We start from the raw sequence: 21,553 nt of genomic DNA, 5'->3' as shown, positions 1-21,553 counted from the left end.
AACCACGCTGACATTCAGCGGGCGAATGGCCCTGAAATCCACAAATATGGCAGGTAGGAGCAACATAAGGATGGCCTCTAGAATAAGGATCATAAGAGCTAGGCCTATCCTCAAAAACTACTTCTCGCTGCCGAGCTAAATCATCTAATCGATGGGAAATCTTACCTATCAGTTCTTGAACACTTTCCGTGCTGTTTGTAGTGTTGCTCGCATAAGCCTGATGATCTGAATAGTAAGCCATAACCGAGAGGATAATCCAACCTGCAAAAAGGAAAAGAAGACAAAAAGATACTAACTAGAACAGGGGTTAGTGGCTAGAGATATATCACAAATATATAAAGCACAAAAAGGAAACAAGCTAAACCTAGTCTAAAGCCTCACACAAATGCTCAACGCTATTCCCCGGCAACGGCGCCAAATTGATCAATTGGAAGTATAGCGGGGTTTTTACGCCCCAAACTACGGATGTCGTGTTCTCCACAGGGACTTGGCGACGACGACTATGCTCGGCTAAAGCTAGGAAGCACAATTTTAAGAGATAAATGCAGAAAAGAAGAATCTAAACTAACAATGAGTGTTCCCGAAGATCTTTCACAAAGAAAATGCAAATAGCACAGGGGGATTAAGATTTTACTCACTGTCTTTTTGGTATTTTCATACTACTAGAAACAACAGAAACTAACACGAAAGGAAAGTCACATGACAAAACAAGTACAGGGGGAAGAAACAAGATAATATGACAGAGGATGGATTTTTCACATCACAAACACACACATATATTTATACGTCACATGATATCACACATATATGCAGATTATTATTTCAATAAGTAAAGTATGACAGATGAAGTACTTCTCAAAGTGACAAGGTATCAACTAGTGAGGACATACAAATCTAACATTAATACAACTTCAAAATTGAACCAAACAGAAGGATCTTACACTTAACAAAACTGAACATTAGATAGTACTAATCATTACACTACTCAAAATTACAGCAGTTTGAGATAAGAGAGAGAGAGAGCTTCAGGTTCAGAAGAGAAGATGCAGCAGCAGTTTGAGGCGAGGGAAGGGGCGCAGCAGAGAGAAGGCAACAGCAGGAGGTTGAGAGAGAAGAAGCAGTAACAGGGGGCGTTGAGAAGCAGAGCAGCAGCAGCGTTAGGGGAACAGAGGAGGAGGAGCAAGGGGTTCAGAGAAGAAATGTAGCAGGGGGAGTAGAGAGAGATAGCAGCAGGAGCTTGGGGGTAGCAGCAGCAGCAAGAGGAAGAAGCAGCAACGGGGCTTGGGGAAGAGGAGCAGCAGCGGGTCGGCGCAGTGGGAGTCGCATGGGCATCAGACGCCTGCGTCCTCGTGTCTGATGGGACGCGTGAGTGGTGATGGTGGAGTGGTGGCGCTGGTGATGGTGGAGATGGAGAGGGAGTGAATGGATGATTGGGTGGCGCGGTGGCTGGTTGGTGCTGGTGGAGATGGTGGCACAGGTGGAGATGAGTGGATGGAGGTGATGGTGGTGCTGGGTGGATGGGCTGCGGAGGCGCAGGGCGATGGTGGAGGTGTTGGTGGCGCGCTGGGGTGCGGTGGTGCTGGTGATGGATGGCGCGCTGCCACGCCGGCCTGGCCGCGGCGGCGGCCAGAGGTGGAGAAGAAAGGGATCGGGGGAGAGAGATGAGATGCCAGGCCTGATTGCAATGGAGATGCGGCTAGGGATTTTGATCCCCTCCCAGATCTGCCACTTTGCAATTTTGGCCCTCCTCCTTTCTTCTTTCTTCCCAAGTAGATCCTCTCTTCTATAGTTGCCCCCCTGGCTACTTCGTTTCTTCTCGCACAAGTCCCTTCTTCCTCCTCTTCTTCGTTCTCTTAGCCACGTAGTCCGGATCTTGAAGATTTATAGTGCCTTTGCGCACATTTCTGCAAAATAGAACAAAGACTAGTAAATGATACTTTATATGATTTTCATGCAAATATTCAATATTTCATAGCAAAAATTAATGTCAGAACTCAACGAATGGTATATTTGTATGCCAAAATTATATATATGAAATGTGCTTATCAGCTATTAAACGTCCGGACACTGTCAAGCGTGCCCGGAGTAACCTACAACAAGACCGCTTGGCACGTCCCGAGCACGCGTCGCAATGCGGCCCCAACCCCAGCACTCGCGAAATTGCGAAACCAGTACTACGCGTACATAATTACGCTCTGGAAATACCATGGGCATAGGAGGAGGGGCACGACCACGGCAGGCCCAGAAGGCGGCTCAACCGCACCAGGGGCTACCGATTGTGTCATTCTTTTTTCTCTTACTTTCAGGACTCCTTTCTCAAGAAGCCCTGTCCGGCAGTAGAGTCGCCGAACACACGATGCAACAGCCAGGGAAGCAGAAAGCTACGTCGAGTGTCCAGGTGGTCTCTATAACGAGCAGTATACTTGTTTCACATATCATCCCGCAGCTGGCCCCTGGAGGGGGACATGTCAAATAGTCCCGTCCATTGCTTATCGCACTATTTGTATCATTCTGCTTTTACCGCAGCCTTTTTAAATAAACAATACATAGCTTTTGCTTATTATTGCTTTCCTTTTTTTATCTACATATGTTCACTTATGACATGTTGCACCCGTACACTTTGGTACGACCAAATACACCAGGGGCTTAAGTACCCCAAAATATGGTGTGATAAGTCCGAACACTTTCACAAGTTCGGTACCCCGAACTTATAGCATTATATGCATCGGCTCCGAATCATGTCTTGGGTCAATAGTTGGGTTTGCCCGGCTCCCATGTTTTGGTACCTTACGTTCCGTTATATCGGCTAAGGTAGCGCTGGGAGAACCACTGCGATTGTGCCCCGGTTGAGCTGGGTTAAGCACCTCAATGGAGAAAGCTAAAACTGACCGTCATGATAGGGCGAGAGCCGGTCACTGTTCGAGAGGTTTTTGAGTCCCTAAAGACTTATGCCGCTTAGAGCGAGGAGTCGGCTTTATCCAGCCCAGGCGTGGATAGCGCCCCGAACTCGGTCTTCCGAATACCAGGGGCTTCACCGAAATTTAAAATTATAGAATTCTATGGCTAAGTGAGAGTGTTCAAGCATTATAGTCCGGTTGCCTCGTTCGTTGCGTTGAGCGCCTCCCTCGAAGGACCCAAGAATGGGAAAAAGAGCGCTCAAGTTTATCCCAAACACCCCAGCACTCGTGGCATGGGGGTAGAAGTCAACGACTCGCCATCTCTCAAATTTAATAAACAGCCACACAGAAGGTAATATTTTAAATTCACAAGCGTTGCTTAGCGCATATGAACAAGTTTTCAGCATACAGGATAACAAATGCGAGTTTACTCAAAAATTACATCTTTGGAGCATTCACCCACTATAAGGCGGGCACCCTTCAGGACGCCCTCATAATACATCTCGGGCTTGCGATACTCCTTGGCCGGCGGTGGTCTGTCCGTCACAAGCTTCTCAGCGTCCATCTTGCCCCAGTGCACTTTAGCACGGGCAAGGGCCCTACGGGCACCTTTGATGCAGACGGAGCGCTTGATGACTTCAAGCCAAGGATAGGCATCCACCAGCTGCCTCACCAGCCCGAAGTAGCTCTTAGGTAGGACCTCCCCAGGCCACAGCCGGCCTATAAGGCCCTTCATGGCCTGTTCGGCTACCTTATGGAGCTCGACCAGCTGCTTCAGCTGGTCGCTCAAGGGCACCGGGTATCCGGCCTCAGCATACTGGGACCAGAACACCTTCTCCGTCGACCTCCCTTCTTCGGCTCGGTAGAATGCGGCGGCGTCGGACACACTGCGGGGCAGATCTGCGAATGCTCCTGGAGAGCTCCGGATTCGGGTAAGTAACACGTAATTCACTTTCACATGCTTGCTTTGCATAAAGAATGCCTTACCCGCCGCTATCTTTTTCATCGCCTCAATCTCCTGGAGGGCTTTTTGGGCTTCGGCCTTGGCAGATTTGGCACTTTCAAGTGCCGAGGCAAGCTCGGACTCTCGCGTCTTTGAGTCAAGCTCTAAACTCTCATGTTTTTTCACGAGAGCATTGAGCTCTTACCGCACCTCCGCCACCCGTGCCTCCTGCTTCTCTCGCTCGGTGTGCTCCGCGTCCGCATTGCTTTCGGCCTTGGACACCGCTTCCTTCAGGGTCTCCACCTCGTTCGTGGCCCCTGCAATACTCACGTTATTCCTGTCAGTTTTGGCAACCACATCTTTTATATACTTCCATAAGGTATTACTTACCTTCCCTATCCTCGAGCTACTTTTTGGCAAGGCCGAGCTCATTCTCGGACCGCTCGAGGCTCTGCTTCAATGCATTGACCTCCGCAGTCAGTGCGGCATAGGTCAGCAGCGCACCCTGCATTCCCATATTGACATACCTATGTTAGACTCCCGCGTACATCTTTTAGATCCTCAGTTCGGCTTTTCTTTCCGAACACCAAACTAAGCATCAGGGGCTACTGTCTATGTGGTAACATTTTTATATATCTTAAATACTTACCTCAAAGCCTGTTAGAAGGCTGGCACAGGCTTCAGTCAGCCCGCTTTTGGCGGACTGAACTTTCTGGATCACCACACTCATAATAGTGCGGTGCTCCTCATCGATGGAGGCGCCGTTAAGCGCCTCCAGCAAATTATCCGGTGCCTCCGGTTGGACGGAGGTCACCGGTGTCGTAGTCTTGCCCTTCTTACGAAGGGGCCGCCCGTCGGACTCCGGAACCACTGAAGGTTCCGGTGCGGAGTCCGGCCCAGGGCCAGACTTAGAGCCCTTTGGGGTTTTATTCCCCTTGCGCCTAGAGTCCGGGAGGTTGCCTTGCGGCGCCTCCTGGACCTCCTCCTCCTGGCTGGGCCCCTTTTGGGACCCCACCTCGGCGTCATCCGCAGTGCGAGGAGAGGAGGCAGCCAGAAGTGAGGTGCTACTCACATCCAACGAATCCAGGGAGCCGCTCGTTGAAGCATTGAGCCCGTCCTTGGGCGGGCTGCAGGGTTATATTCGGTGTTAGGAGATTCTGTGCGACAAATGAAACGCCATGAGTTATTCTGGTATCCGGACACTTACGATTTCGCCAGGGGCTTAGCCCTCGGTGACCACTCCTCCTCGCCGTCGTCGGCGTTGGTGGAGTAGTCCGGAGGGAGGGTCCTTCCCTTCTTGGACCCTCCGGCCTCCCCAGTTGGGGCGGCCTTCCTTTTCTTCTCTCCCCCCGCTGGGGGAGAGGCCTCTTTTTCCTCCTCCTCGTCTTCGCGGGAGGAGTCCGCCTTGGAGTCATCGGACGATGAGTCCGACAACACCTGGTGCCGGGAACTCCTTCGAGTTCCCGTGGCCTTATTCTTGGCCTTCTTCTCCGGCACCACGTGAGGTGCCGGAACCAGCAGCCCCGTCAATCAGGCGTCCCCTGGGTCTTCTGGCAAGGGAGCTAGGCAGTCAATCTGCCCGGACGTCTTCTGCCAATCCTGTCAAAGGCAAGGGAGTTTCGATCCCGCATAGAGTCAAACTATGGAAAACAAGAGTCCCGTAAAGGGTAAAGTAGCTTACCTCACTGGCTTGACGCTGCGAGCTGAATCCGCGATCTTCGGTAGCGGATGCGGGAGCCTCGGCGCCCTTGAACAACACCTTCTAGGCATCTTCATACATAGTGTCGAAGAGCCTGCTCAAGGTTTGGTGCTGTGCCGGATCAAACTCCCACAAGCTGAAGGCCCGTTGTTGGCATGGGAGGATCCGGCGGATGAGCATGACCTGGACTATGTTGACAAGCTTGAGCTTCTTGTTCACCAGCGTTTGGACGCAGGTTTGAAGTCCGGTCAGCTCTTACGAATTACCCCATGTCAAGCCCGTCTCTTTCTAGGAGGTGAGTCATGTAGGGAAGCCAGATCAGAATTCGGGGGCCGCTGCCCATTTAGGGTCGCGCGGCTCGGTGATGTAGAACCACCCCGATTGCCACCCCTTTATGGTCTCCACGAAGGTGCCCTCGAGCCATAGGACATTGTCCATCTTGCCCACCATGGCACCTCCACACTTCGCTTGGCGGCCGCCCACTACCTTCGGCTTGACATTAAAGGTCTTCAGCCATAAGCCGAAGTGGGGCTGGATGCAGAGGAAGGCCTCGCACACGACGATGAACGCCGAGATGTTGAGGATGAAATTAGGGGCCAGATCGTGGAAATCCAGGCTGTAGTAGAACATGAGCCCCCGGACAAATGGGTGAAGTGGAAAACCTAGTCCGCAGAGGAAGTGGGTGAGGAACACCACCCTCTCATGGGGCCTGGGGGTGGGGATGAGCTGCCCCTTGTCGAGGAGCCGATGCGCGATGTCGTTGGACAAGTATCCGGCCTTCCGCAGCTTTTTGATGTGCCCCTCCATGACGGAGGAGGCCATCCACTTGCCTACCGCTCCGGACATGGCTGGAGAAGGTTGAGGTGGGATGTGCGGACTTGGGCGCTGGAGATCGAGTGCACGGAAATGGATGAGCAAAGGAGGAAGAAGGCGTAGGTAAAAAGGTGGATCCTTATCCCCTTATATGGGCAGACGAAGCTATGCGTCCCCACCAGCCTGGTAAAACTCGCTTATCTCCCAAGCGCCGTAATCAATGGCGCATTTGGTTACCCGTGCCCGTATTGATGAGAATCCCGGAATAAGGGGACACGATCTCTGCTTTGACAAGACGTGCCAAGGAAACCGCCTCGCTAAACGCGCTGAGGTGGGACAGTAAGAACGATTCGAATAAAGGCTTGGCCGTGGTGTGATGTCGCGCCACAGAATATGTCAGCAGATTGAATTTGTGTAAATATTATTCTCTCTATGGTGGTATGTGGAACTTATTTTGCAGAGCCGGACACTATCCTTGTGTTCAAAATCTTCTATGAAGTATTCGGAGGAGGAACCCGCCTTGCAATGCCGAAGACAATATGCGCGCCGGACTCGTCGTCATTGAAGCCTGGTTCAGGGGCTACTGAGGGAGTCCTGGATTAGGGGGTGTCCGGAAGCCGAACTATCACCTTTGGCCGGACTCCTGGACTATGAAGATACAAGATTGAAGACTTCGTCCCGTGTCCGGATGGGACTTTCCTTGGCGTGGAGGGCAAGCTTGGTGATACAGATATGTAGATCTCCTACCATTGTAACCGAATCTGTGTAACCCTAACCCTCTTCAGTGCCTATATAAACCAGAGGGTTTTAGTCCGTAGGACGAACAACAATCATACCATAGGCTAGCTTCTAGGGTTTAGCCTCTCTGATCTCGTGGTAGATCTACTCTTGTACTACCCATATCATTAATATTAATCAAGCAGGAGTAGGATTTTACCTCCATCGAGAGGGCCCGAACCTGGGTAAAAACATCGTGTCCCTTGTCTCCTGTTACCATCCGCCTAGACGCACAGTTCAGGACCCCCTACCTGAGATCCGCCGGTTTTGACACCGACAGGGGTCCTTCCGACACGACCTAGAAACCGTTAGGGATAGGCCATCCGATCGCACACGCGGGGCAAAATGAGCTCATGTGCGATCGGGCGAGGCATCAGAGACAATTATACAGGGCCAATTGTTTCTGTTTGTATGTACATCCCGCATAGTGAACCCAGAAAAACGTTTCCATTCAGATGTATATCAGACACAATTTTTTATGTGGAAACGTTTGTGCAAGGTGACCTAACACAAACAGTTCTTTGGCGGAAGCTGTGAGTGATTGTTAATTGATCCAGGACGCCTACTTTCTTGAAACTGTGTGGGTTGTATGAATTCATCGCCCACGGTATTCTCAGAGAAACCGTCTGCAATATAAAACCCCAATAAGCACGGTAATTGACCTATTTATTGATAATCCATGTAGTAATCAAATTGACATTTCTTGTAAAATACACCATATATTTCATATCCGTATAACGGCAACCAGGATTTCATAATCGAATTACATCAGATAGCTTCAGCACTTAGTTACACCATATAGGTATATAGCTAGCTATGCCATTACACAGCAGCAACAAGTTTCACATGCAACGTCGAAAACCTTTGGAAAGTAGCATCATACACGGTAAATAGACAGATGAATCTCATCTAGGAAACTACAAAAGCGGAAGGCGAATATTGAGCCTTCAGTGATGTTGAATGGTGTTGCAACTTTAGGCCAGTGGCTATGGATAATTGCTCGCCCAACCTTCTTCCTCTTGAGGAAGACTTCAATATTGTACTATGGGTGTTGAATGAATACCTTCCTCGCCTCTTGACCATGTAGTTAGTTTGAGAGGTAATCATCGGTGACCTGCTTTGGAAAGTACTGAAAACAAACATATGCATAAGTCGCTGTTATAAATTTTGAAATGGCACAAGGGGGAAAAACAAGGTAAAAGAGTTAGTACCATCCTATAGTTGACTGATGTCTTCTTCATTGTGCAAATAAAGATCTTGTTGTTATTTGTTGCAAGTTTCTTTATCCTAACAATCTTTGTGAGTTTCTTGACTCAAATGATACTCATGGACATCTCATTTCCCCATATGCAAAATGGGTCGAACAGTGGGTCTAAGCCTCTGATAGCAGGACCTACATGTACAAGACCAAATTGTAAGAAAACTAAATATTAGAATGATTCCTGCAACTGCACAATAATGTGCTTTTAGAGAAAGGATCATGCATGAGCAAACCTCGATGGTAAACCACAATGCCTCCCATTGTTTCCCTATAACACATATAAGGAAGATCTTGATTAGGTAAACTGAGAGTTGTCATACTATCAGTAAAGTATTTTAATGAAAAATAAACAAATTGCAGATCCAATAGATTAACTCGAGAGCATGGAAAAGCCAGTTAACATAACCAAGCATGCTAAACAACTTGGAAATAGATCAATTATATATGTTTGTCGTGTATTGAGTACAACCAAATTCGATTTATTTCTCACATGCATAACAATACAAAATTGTACCTACAAAAAATGAAAATCAAATTGCAGAACTGAACCAAATAGTTAACTGGACAGCAGAACAAATGAACCAAAATAGTTAATTAAGCACGACAATGCAAAATAAACATATACTAGAAGATAAGACAATTAACGAAACCAAGAATGCTTGAGAACTACTACGAAATGTAGCAACTGTCGGACCAAACTGTTAACTAAACATTACATTTCATAATATCAGATTGCATATTAACATTACAGAGTACAAATCACTAGAAGGCATTGGCGGTGGCCTCAAGAAAATAGCACGCAGTATATTTTAAAGTAGACAACTGTGTGGCGGTGTCGACGGTGGCCTCGAAGATGAGGTGCTCCTCCAAGATCTAGCGGTCAGCATGCATCACAGCCATCACGACCTCACCTGCGCGTGCGGCCACGATTTGCTTCTCTACTACCAGGTGCTACATAGCTCCATGCTATATTGTGTGCAAAATGGTTGCGGGCCGTAATTAATTGGAGGATGGGTTAGTCATTTGGGCGAAAGGTGTCGCGCCATCGATCGGGGCATGTGGGATGGGGAAGGAGGAGGATGGTGTGGGTGGGGTGTGGATTACCTAACCATATCAATGAGGCCGTGCAGCAAGGAGAAGGGTCACCGACGAGGAGGCGGCACAGCAAGAAGAAGGGTCGCTGGCGAGGAGGTGGCACTACAAGAAGAAGGGTCACCGGCGAGGAGGTGGTGCACCAAGAAGAAGGGTCGCCAGCGAGGAGGCGGCGCTGCCAGTAAGCAACAATGAAGGTTTGAACTTGGAAAGCAAGGAGGAATAGTGGAAATGTGGCTTTTGGTGGGGGTGGGGGTCGGCGAGATAGATATTCCGCAGTGGCAAATTTTTTGTTGCTCGGCGCCGCGAGAAACTGGCGCACAAGTGTGGTCCAAACGCGGGCGATGGACAGTAGACGACGAAGCTTCCTGCGTAAGCCACAGAAGATGGTGATATTTTACATCGCATCCCACAGGATTGTTGCTAGTAAACTAATTGTGGTATACGTAATTTTTTCATTCTATTTTGAAAGACAAAATGGTGTTACGGAGGGAAAGGGCAATGTTTTAATTGCTAGAACATTTATCTGTAGTGAACATGCAACTATATGAGTGTTGTATTTAAATTTGGAAATATTTCAGGTTCATTTGGCCTTTTTATGCATTAGTTGAGTTTCTAAGCATTTAATGTGCATAATTAAAATTTGAACTACAAGCACATGCTCCAGTGCACCAAAGTTTGTTGAAAAATCACATGTGTGTCTTTGTGTGAATTTATAGGTCCCTTGCAAGAAATGGGAATGAAATTCAAACATCTGGGCAAAGTGGCTCGGTCAAAAACATTGAGAAACTTGAATTTTAAATTCCTATAAATCCAAAACTTGCTTGAAAATCATGAAACTTGTCATGGTGTCATGTCATGGCACCAACATGTTTTGGTAATTTTTTTGGCTGAATTGGGACAAGTTTTGGTATAAGTTTCTTGTAAACCGGAGCTTCTCTCAAGAAGGATCATGGTACCGAGAGGGAAATGTGTCACCTTTGTGTGCGAAACGACATACGCCGTTGCCCCCCCCCCCTCTTGATTTTTTAGAGCCAACATAGAACTATATGAGTGTCATGTTAAAATTTGGAATAATTTCGAGTTTCTTTGGCCTTTTTATGCATTAATTGAGTTTCTGGGCATTTAATGTGCATAATTCAAATTTGAATTGCAAGCACATGATCCAGTGCACGAAAGTTTGTTGAAAAATCACATGTGTGTCTTTGGGTGAATTTATTGGTCCTTTCAAGAAATGGGATTGAAATTCAAACATCTCGGTGTCGTGGCTCGGCCGAAAACATTGAGAAATTTGGTTTTTAAATTCTTGTAAATCCAAAACTTGCCTGAAAATCATGAAACTTGCCATGGTGTCATGTCATAGCACCAACATGTTGTGGAATTTTTTTGGCCGAATTGGGATAAGTTTTGGTATAAGCTTTTGCAAACCAGAGCTTCTCTCAAGAAGGCTCATGGCTCCGAGAGGGAAACTGCCACCTTTGTGTGCGAAACGACATACGCTATCCCACCTCTTGATTTTTTTACAGAGCCAACATATAACTATATGAGTGTCGTGTTAAAATTTGGAATTATTTCGGGTTCATTTGTCCTTTTTATGCATTAATTGAGTTTTTGGTCATTTAATGTGCATAATTCAAATTTGAACTACAAACACATGATCCAGTGCACCAAAGTTTGTTGAAAAATCACATGTGTGTCTTTGGGTGAATTTATAGGTCACTTGCAAGAAATGGGAATGAAATTCAAACATCTGGGTGTCGTGGCTCGGCCAAAAACATTGAGAAACTTGGGTTTTCAATTCCTGTAAATCCAAAACATGCATGAAAATCATGAAATGGCATGGTGTCATGACATGGCACCAACATGCTATGGTAATTTTTTGGCCGAATTGGGACAAGCTTTGGTATAAGCTTCTTGCAAACCGGAGCTCCTCTCAAGAAGCGCCGTGGTTCTAAGAGGGAACGTGTCACCTTCGTGTGAGAAACGACATACACTGCCTTTTCCCACCTTGATTTGTTTTCCAGAGGAAACATAGACCAATAGCAATTTTGTGCTCAAGTTTGCAATTATTTCGGGTTCGTTTGACCTTTTTATACATTAGTTTAGTTTCTGGGCATTTAATGTGCATAATTCAAATTTGCACTACAAGCACATGCTCTAGTGCGCCAAAATTGGTTAAAAAATCATTTATGTGTACTTGGGTGAATTTCTAGGTCCCATGCAAGAAATGGGAATGGAATTCAAACATCTGAGCATCGTGGCTCGGCCGATAAAATCGAGAAACTTGGTTTTTAAATTACTGTAAATCCAAAAGTCACCTAAAAATCATGAAACTTGGCATGCTGTCATGACATGGCACCAACGCGATGTGGTAATTTTTTGTCTAATTTGCGAATGCACACACATTAACAACCAACAAAGTCATTTTTGGAACAAGTGTTGTCATGTTACAATCGGAAACACAAGTATTATTGAAACCGTGGGCGGTCTACTTACCATTTACGTGCCGCCATGCGTCCCCTTTTTTTATTGGCTAGGAGGCATCATGCGGGGCAACTCTTTCAGTATGGGAGGCACGCGATCAGACCCCTACGCGTGCTTATCGGGAGGAGAGCCCTTTGACCTTCATCCGCCACCCACCTCTCTCCCAACGTCTCAATTAGTGACGCCCGAGCCCTTGTTTGATGGTGTGGCTATGTCTCACTCGACTGAGATTTAAGAAGAAAAAAGAAAATTTGAAAAGAAAATTTTGCACGGATATTGATGTAAGATCTGACGGACATATATAGCATCAAATGCGACTTATAGCAAGACTTATATGAATATATAAGGACGATGACAATGGATAATAATTGTCTTACATATTTAGGAAGATAATTAAGAAAAGCCACATGCGGCAACGCCCGAAAACACAAGATCAAAAGAAGGAAGACGCAGACAATGACCTGGCTCGTTGATCTCTACTTTCTTGATGCGTTGCTACAGGCCGCGGAGACTAGTTCTCGCGGCAAGCAGCAATGAGCTCTTTCATATCCTAAATATGCTACTTGAGAGCATCCACGGATTTCTCCACCAGCCTTTGGCACTCGATGCGGAGCATGGCATTCTCATCCATAAGTTTCTAGATGATGACGCCCATCCTCTTCAACAAGGCAGTAGTCTCCTCGTGTTGCTTCATCATTCTGGCGATCTTCGCCCTCAGCAGGTCGTGCTCGGTGCGGAGCTTCGCCTAGTCCTCCCCTAGTCACCGAATGACGCTGGTAGCATTTTCAAACGAGGCATTCATCTTGTCCTGCAGCTTCATCCAGCCGGAGATCCGATCCATCAGGTCATCGAGCATAACGTGCACGCGCCTGTGAGAGTCCTCGCCTACCCGCAAGACATTTTCCCAGGCTGTCGCAGCACGGGAGGACATCTCTGCTACATTCACGGCGTGGTGGGACATCGCTGCTGCTTCCGCGGCGTGACCGAACCAGTCTGCTGCATCGACGATGCGGCGGCATCTCTGTGCTGCTACGGCGGCGCGGCGGCACCTCTGTGCTGCTACGGCGGCGCTGCGGGACATGTTGACTGCTCTCGCGGCGAGACGGGACATCTCTCGTGCTTCTGCTTCCATGCTCGCCTCTCCTTGGTAGTAATCTCTCGAACCGAAACTCATGTGGGCCATGGCAGATGCAAGGGAACGAGGATGAAAGACTTGTTTGTTTTTGTGGATGAGGAGCTGAGGAGGAATGTGTAGCCATCTTGGAGTAGGTAGTATTTATAACCGAGTACTAATACACTCCAAAGTGGGAACCGTTTAGGTTTTGATTGGTGTGAACAGGTTTGCACTTAAATATAGCGTGGTAGTAATTTGGAATGTGACGGGACGCAAGCTGAAAATTTATTGATGGTTCTAGTTTCGAAGTGCGGCACTATTCCTGGATGGCGTAACGTGGGCACGCGTTCTTGGCCGCATACGTGGCGTTTGCACCACAGGGTGCACCGCAATAGGCGATGTCAGCACACGTTTAGTTCCCTCAACTGTGCGCGCTCGTTATTACCATCGTGCATGCTTCTTTTAATTAGAATGTGTGCCCATCTAGCCCAGACATCTTGATCTGTCTTACTATTTGTATTTGTTGCGGCTAATCACAAACAGTTCATCCGTGTGAAGTGTATGCTGTCAATCACAGACACCTTGATCTGGCCAACCGTGTCTGTTGTGTTGCCTAATCACATACAGTTCGTCCGAGTGAACTATATGCCATCAATCGCACACACACCTTGATCTACCCGACCATTTCTGTTGTGTTTCCTAATCGCAAAAAGTTCATCTGAGTGAACGGTAATGCCGTACATCATAAACACGTTTAGCTGGCTGCCCGTTTCTGTTGTTAAGCTCATCGCAAATAGTTCATTCGAGTGAACCATAGGCCACACATCGCACACACAACTATAATCTGAACCGTGTTTGATGTCTCCGCTATCGCAAACGTTTTGCGTCATTTTTGACGGTTTTATTACATCACCGTTTATGATTAATACATCACACATAGTTTCGTCGAAGGGCCTCTAATTGTAGTGTCGCATTAGCAGCATCCTACAGTAGTGAGCGGTGAATATTTCAGTTATGATTTTGTCCTTCATTTGAAACAACGTGGAATTGTTTAACAAATCACGCTACCTGGAACACCATAGCGTAATGGTGTGTCCGAACGTCGTAACCATACTTTATTAGATATATGGTGCATTGTATGATGTCTCTTACCGATTTGCCGCTATCATTTTGGTATTATGCATTAGAGACATCCGCATTCACGTTAAATAGGGACCAACTAAATACGTTGAGACAACACCGTATGAACTATGGTTTGGCAAGAAACCTAAGTTGTCATTTCTTAAAGTTTGGGGATGCAACGCTTATGTCAAAAGGCTTCAGCCTGATAAGCTCAAACCCAAAGCGGAGAAGTGCGTCTTCATAGGAAACTCTAAAGATACTATTGGGTATATCTTCTACCACAAATCCGAAGGCAAGATCTTTGTTGCTAAGAATGGGTCATTCTAGAGAAGGAGTTTCTCTTTAAACAAGTGAGTGGGAGGAAAGTAGAACTTGATGAGGTAGTTGTACCTTCTCTCGAATTGGAAAGTAGCACATTAGAGAAAACCGTTCTCGTGATGCCTACACCAACTAGAGAGGAAGCAAATGATGATCATGAAACTTCAGATCAAGTTACTACTGAACCTCGTAGGTCGATCAGAACACATACCGCACGAGTGTAGTATGGTAATCCTGTCCTAGAAGTCATGTTATTAGACAACGCCGAACCTACGAACTATGAAGAAGCTATGATGACCCCAGATTCTGACAAATGGCTTGAGGCCAAGAATTTGAGATAGGATCCATGTAGGAGAACAAGTGTTGACTTTGGTGGACTTGCCCGATGATCGACAAGCCATTGAGAATAAATGGATCTTCAAGAGGAAGACGGACGCTGATGGTAATATCACTATCTACAAAGCTTGACTTGTCGCAAAAGGTTTTCGACAAGTTCAAGGGGTTGACTACGATGAGACTTTCTCACCTGTAGTGATGCGTAAGTCTGTTAGAATCATGTTAGCAATTGCCGCATTTTATGATTATGAAATCTGGTAAATGGATGTCAAAACTGCATTCCTTAATGGGTTTCTTAAAGAAGATTTGTATATGATGCAACCAGAAGGTTTTGTCGATCCTAAGGGTTCTAACAAAGTGTGCAAGCTCCAACGATCCATCTATGGACAAGTGCAAGCATCTCGGAGTTGGAATATACGCTTTAATGGGGTGATCAAAGCAATTGGTTCTATACAGACTTACGATGAAGCCTGTATTTACAAGAAAGTGAGTGGGAGCTCTGTAGCATTTCTAATATTATATGTGGATGACGTATTATTGCTGATTGGAAATGATGTAAAATTTCTGGATAGCATTATAGGGTATTTGAATAAGAATTTTTCAATGAAAGACCTCGGTGAGGATGCTTACATATTGGGCATCAAGATCTATAGGATAGATCGAGATGCTTAATAGGACTTTCAAAAAGCACATACCTTGACAAAGTTCTGAAGAAGTTCAAAATGGACCAGTCAGAGAAAGGGTTCTTGCCTGTGTTGCATGGTGTGAAATTGAGTAAGTCTCAAAGTCCGACCATGACAGAAGATAGAGAGAGAATGAAAGCCATTCCCTATGCCTCAACCATAAGTTCTATAATGTATGCCATGTTGTGTACCAGACCAGATGTGTGCCTTGCCATAAGTTTGGCAGGGAGGTACCAAAGTAATCCTTGTGTGGATCACTAGACAGGGGTCAAGAATATCCTGAAGTACCTGAAAAGGACAAAGGATGTTTATGGAGGTGATGAAGAGCTCGTCGTAAAGGGTTACGTCGATGCTAGCTTCGACACAGATCCAGATGACTCTAAGTCACAAACCGGATACATATTTATATTATATGGTGGAGCTGCCAGTTGGTGCAGTTCTAAGCAGAGCGTCGTGGCGGGATCTACATGTGAAGAGGAGTACATAGTTACTTTGGAAGTTGTGCATGAAGGAGTCTGGATGAAGGAGTTCATATCCGATCTGGCTGTAAATGTAATACCCAGTGCATCGGGTCCAATGACAATCTTTTGTGACAACACTGGAGCAATTGCCATAGCCAAGGAGCCCAGGTTTCACAAGAGAACGAAAGACATCAAGTGACGCTTCATCTGCATTCGTGATTAAGGATGGAGACATAGAAATTTGCAAAGTACATACGGATTTGAATGTGGCAGACCCATTGACTAAACCTCTTCCACGGGCAAAACATGATCAGCACCAAGACTCCATGGGTGTTATATTCATTACTATGTAATCTAGATTATTGACTCTAGTGCAAGTGGAAGACTGTTGGAAATATGCCCTAGACGCAATAATAAAGTCATTATTATTATATTTCCTTAATCACGATAAAGGTTTATTATGCATGCTATAATTGTATTGATCGGAAACTTAAATACATGTGTGAATACATAAACAAATACCAAGTCCTGAGTAAGCCTCTATTAGACTAGCTCGTTGATCAAAAGATGGTTAAGGTTTCCTGACCATAGGCATGAGTTGTCATTTGATAACGGGATCACGTCATTAGGAGAATGATCTGATGGAAAAGACCCATCAGTTAGCATAGCACTTGATCGTTCAGTTTATTGCTACTGCTTTCTTAATGTCAAATACATATTCCTTCGACCATGAGATCATGCAACTCCTGGACTGTGGAGGAATTCCTTGTGTGTATCAAATGTCACTTCGTAACTGGGCGATCATAAAGGTGCTCTACAGGTATCTTTGAAGGTGTCTGTTGAGTTGGCATGGATCGAGATTGGGATTTGTCACTCCGTATGACGGAGAGGTTTCTCTAGGCCCTCTTGGTAATATGGCATCACAAGAAGCTTGCAAGCAAAGTAACTAAGGAGTTAGTTACAAGATGATGTATTAAGGAACGAGTAAGGAGACTTGCCAGTAACGAGATTGAACTAGGTATGGAGATACCAACGATTGAATCTCGGGAAGTAACATACCGATGGACAAAGGGAACTATGTATGTTGTCATAAAGGTTCGACCGATAAAGATCTTCATACAATATGTAGGAACCAATATGGGCATGCAAGTCCCGTATTAGTTATTGACCGGAGAAGCGTCTCGGTCATGTCTACATCATTCTCTAACCCGTAGGGTCCATTGCTTAACATTCTTTGATGATATAGTACTATATGAGTTATGTATGTTGGTGACCGAATGTTGTTAGGAGTCCCGCATGAGATCACAGACATGACGAGGAACTCCAGAATGGTCTGGAGGTAAAGATTGATATATATATGTATATATATGTATATATATAGGATGATAGTATTCGGTCTCCTGAAGGGTTCCAGAATACACCAGATAATTATTGGATCACCGGAAGGGGTTTCGGAAGGCCACGAGGAGTTATTGGGCCAAACAGGCCAACAAGGGGAGCACATCAACCCACAAAAGGGGCAGATGCACCCTACCTCCTCGCCGCTTGGCCCACAAGGAGCTAAACATGTGCTGAATGCGGAGGTGATGTACGTTCGGTGCTTGAACGGAACGGATCGTGAAGGTGTGCGACTACATCAACCACGTTGATAAATGCTTCCGCTTAGCGATCTTCAAGGGTATGTATATGCTCTCCCCCTCTTGTAGCTATGCATCTCCATGGATAGATCTTGCGTGTGCATAGAATTTTTTTTGTTTTCCATGCGACATCCCCCAATGCGCGAAGGATTGAAGGCTTGCGAGGCGCCATCGCGAGCCACACCAACCTCTGGAAGGTGGCGTTGTCGTTCTCCAGGCCGAAGGGTATGCAGGTGTAGTTGGTGGTGAGGCCCCTGCTAAGGCCGACGCGTGACGGCCAAAAGAGGTCCTGGGAGCAGGCCCTGTTGAGGCTTGCAAAATCAACGCACATGTGCACCTTGCCACCCTTCTCGGGGATAGCAGCTGGGTTGGTGGGACGCGCAGGGTGACGCTCGCCACGGATGGCCCGAGCTTCTCACAACTTGTAAATCTCCTGGGTGATGAACTCTTGTGTCTCTGGCGCTTGGCAATGTGCTCCTTGCTTGATGGGAAGCGCGTCAAGGCACGCCTTCAAGTGGTGCCCGAACACCTCTCTCGACACATCGGTCGGGTCGGATGGTTTCCAGGCAAAATTCCCCGAGCTCGCCCGAAGGGAGGCATCGGGCAAGCCTTCCTATGAAGGAGGAGGGCAAGCTCCGACGGGTGAGCAGGGCCCTGGCTCTGCCACCAGCCGTCGCCTTCTTTGCCTCGGGGCTGTGTTGGGATGGCAGTATCTGCTTCTTCCTTGCGGGCATGGCCTCGGGAGGACCGGCATCATCCTCGCCATCTGAGTGTTTGGCTGCAACAGCCTTGTAGACATGCGCCACGTCGAAGTCGATGAGCTCAGTGTGGTAGTTGTCGTGGGTACCAAAGGTGACTGGGAGGCGCACTTGCCCCAGGGGGATGGTAGACCCAACTGTCACCCCGGAGAAGGGCCTGGTCGGCATCAGCTGGTCGTAGGACACCTAGAGCATCTTGAAGGTTCCAATGGAGATGACGTTGAGGCTGGTGCCCCCGTCAATGAGGGTCTTGGTGACCACGGCGTTGCTGATGGTGGGGGTGCACAACATGGGGAGCGTGCCATCGGCGATCGTGGACTTGACGTGATCCTTGGAGTCGAATGTGATGGCGTACTGCAACATTTGAGGGGCTGCACAACCTCATGCCTCGTGAGGGCAGCGTTCACCTCACGAAAGATTTGCTTGAAGAGGCGGTTGGATGCGGGGGCCTGAGCCCCGCCGAGAATGCAGGCGATCGCGTGAGGCTCTTGGTAGCCCACAACCCCTCGTTGAGCTGGTTGGTGTCCTTCCTCCTGGGCAGCGTCGGCAGCGGTGGAAGGACAACACCGGCCCGAGGATGCGCCTCACGAGGCTTATCGCGCCAGCCCTGGCGGGAGTTGCAGTTGCCACTGCAGTTATCCCATCAGTCACCGCCGTGACCCCCTCCATGGCCGGCACCGCAGTCGGTGCAGTCTCCATGGCGGCCCAAGTGCTTGTCGTGGAGTGATTTGAGCTCCTGGCAGTCTTTGGTGTTGTGAGTGCACACGTTTTGGTAGACGCAGAACGGGAAGTTGTCCTTCTTGACTCGTCACGGTCGTGGCCGCGGCTGCGCTTCTGCTCGGGCTCCGCCGCCAACACGGTAGGGCCCTTTTGCTTGACCTCCTTGACCTTGGTCTTGTTGTCATCGAGTGTGGCGTCGGGGTCGTTGTGGATAAAGAGGCGACCTTCTTCGGCCTTGTCGCACTTGTCGGCGAGGTTAAACAGTTCCAGCTTGAGCTCAGGTCATTGTCGATGGTGAGCTTCTCGCGGATCTGGATGTCCGTGACACCGATGGAGAATGCCGAGATGATGGCCTCATCAGAGGCGCGCGGAATCTTGTGGCACACGTAGCTTCAGTGCTGGATATATTTGTGGAGGGTCTCGCCAGGGTGCTGCTTCACGCATCAGAGGTCATTGATAGTGAGGGGGTGGTCGCCTTGAAGTTAGTGACGAACTGGTCATAGAGCTCGCCATACGAAGAGATCGACTCCTCAGGAAGGTTCATGAGCCAAGAGCGTGTGCCGTCCTTGATGGCCATGGGAAACCAGTTTGGCATGACATTTGTCGTTGTTGTTCGCAGCCTCGATGCTCAATGCATATTGAGGAACTCTTTGGGGTCCGGGATGCCATCGTAACGCGAGGGCAGCTTTGGCTTGAACTTAACGGGCCAAACCACCGGCCGCGGCTCGCGAATGAAAGCCCGGTAGCACACGTTGCTCGAGGGAACGCCATGCACGAGGGCAGCTCGGTTCTTGCACACGGCCGCTGCGACATCCTGGACAATCCGGTCTTGGTGCTGACGCTGCTGCTCGAGGAGCACACGCACATCAGGTGGCGCACGGTGGACAATCTGGCAGCCGGCTTCATCTCGGGCCGGCGGTGGCGCTTCGCGGGGTGGGTCACGTGGACGCACGTCACGCTGGGGCTCGCCAAGGTTGCTCCACAAGGGAGGCGGCAGAAGCGCGCCATGTGCCACGTCCCCAGCGCAGGACAGCGGAGGGCGGAGCGAGTGAGAGGGCGCAAGGGCGTCCCCAACGGTGTTAACGAGCTCAGTGATGCGTCCAAGCCATGCGTCGTAGCCGGCATCGACCGGGCGGTAGCGGAGCAGCTCCCGCGCCATGAGTAGTGCGGCCTGCGCATTCGGCAGCCCGCGGTGGCCGTGGGAGGAAGTGGTGCGGCCATCAGGCTGTATGGAGGAATCCTGCTGCTCGCGAGCGGCGGCACCCGCGTCGTCGGTAGAGTGGCGGCGGCCGCCATGACCCGCTGGCTCCTTCTGCACGACGCGAGCCGCCCGACCCTCGGCGCACACGCGGCGAGCGTTAGCCATGGAGTTGGTGAAGCGAGAGCTGAAGCGGAGTGGGAGAGCAGCGGCACACCCCTACCTAGCGTGCTAAATGTTAGAATCGGGTCTATGGGGACCCAAGAGGTTCGAACTCTGGAGTGCGCTTGCTCCTACCGCCCTACTCCTTCCTGCTACAAACCAGGGCGACGCTATGGCGAGTGCGAGCAAACGGGACAAGCCGGAGACACAACAGTTACCCAGGTTCGTGCCACCTTGCGGTGTAAAACCCTACTCCAGCTTGGTGGATCGATTGCTCTTGTGAGGGAGAATGATAATACCAAGGTCTTCGGGAAGGGGATCTGTTGGAAATATGCCCTAGAGGCAATAATAAAAGTATTATTATTATATTTCCTTGTTCATGATAATTGTCTTTTATTCATGCTATAACTGTATTATCCGGAAATCGTAATACACGTGTGAATACATAGACCACAATATGTCCCTAGTGAGCCTCTAGTTGACTAGCTCGTTGTAATCAACAGATAGTCATGGTTTCCTGGCTATGGACATTGGATGTCGTTGATAACGGGATCACATCATTAGGAGAATGATGTGATGGACAAGACCCAATCCTAAGACTAGCACAAAAGATCGTGTAGTTCATTTGCTAGAGCTTTGCCAATGTCAAGTATCTCTTCCTTTGACCATGAGATCGTGTAACTCCTGGATACCGTAGGAGTGCTTTGAGTGTATCAAACGTCACAACGTAACTGGGTGACTATAAAGGTGCACTACAGGTATCTCCGAAAGTATCTATTGTTTTATGCGGATCGAGACTGGGATTTGTCACTCCGTGTAAACGGAGAGGTATCTCTGGGCCCACTCGGTAGGACATCATCATATGCGCAATGTGACCAAGGAGTTGATCACGGGATGATGTGTTACGGAACGAGTAAAGTGACTTGCCGGTAACGAGATTGAACAAGGTATTGGATACCGACGATCGAATCTCGGGCAAGTAACATACCGATAGACAAAGGGAATTGAATACGGGATTGATTAAGTCCTTGACATTGTGGTTCATCCGATGAGATCATCATGGAACATGTGGGAGCCA

This window comes from Triticum dicoccoides, chromosome 3B, assembly GCF_002162155.2.
Source record: "Triticum dicoccoides isolate Atlit2015 ecotype Zavitan chromosome 3B, WEW_v2.0, whole genome shotgun sequence".
Classification (NCBI taxonomy): Eukaryota; Viridiplantae; Streptophyta; class Magnoliopsida; order Poales; family Poaceae; genus Triticum; species Triticum dicoccoides.
This window is presented reverse-complemented; position numbering follows the sequence as displayed.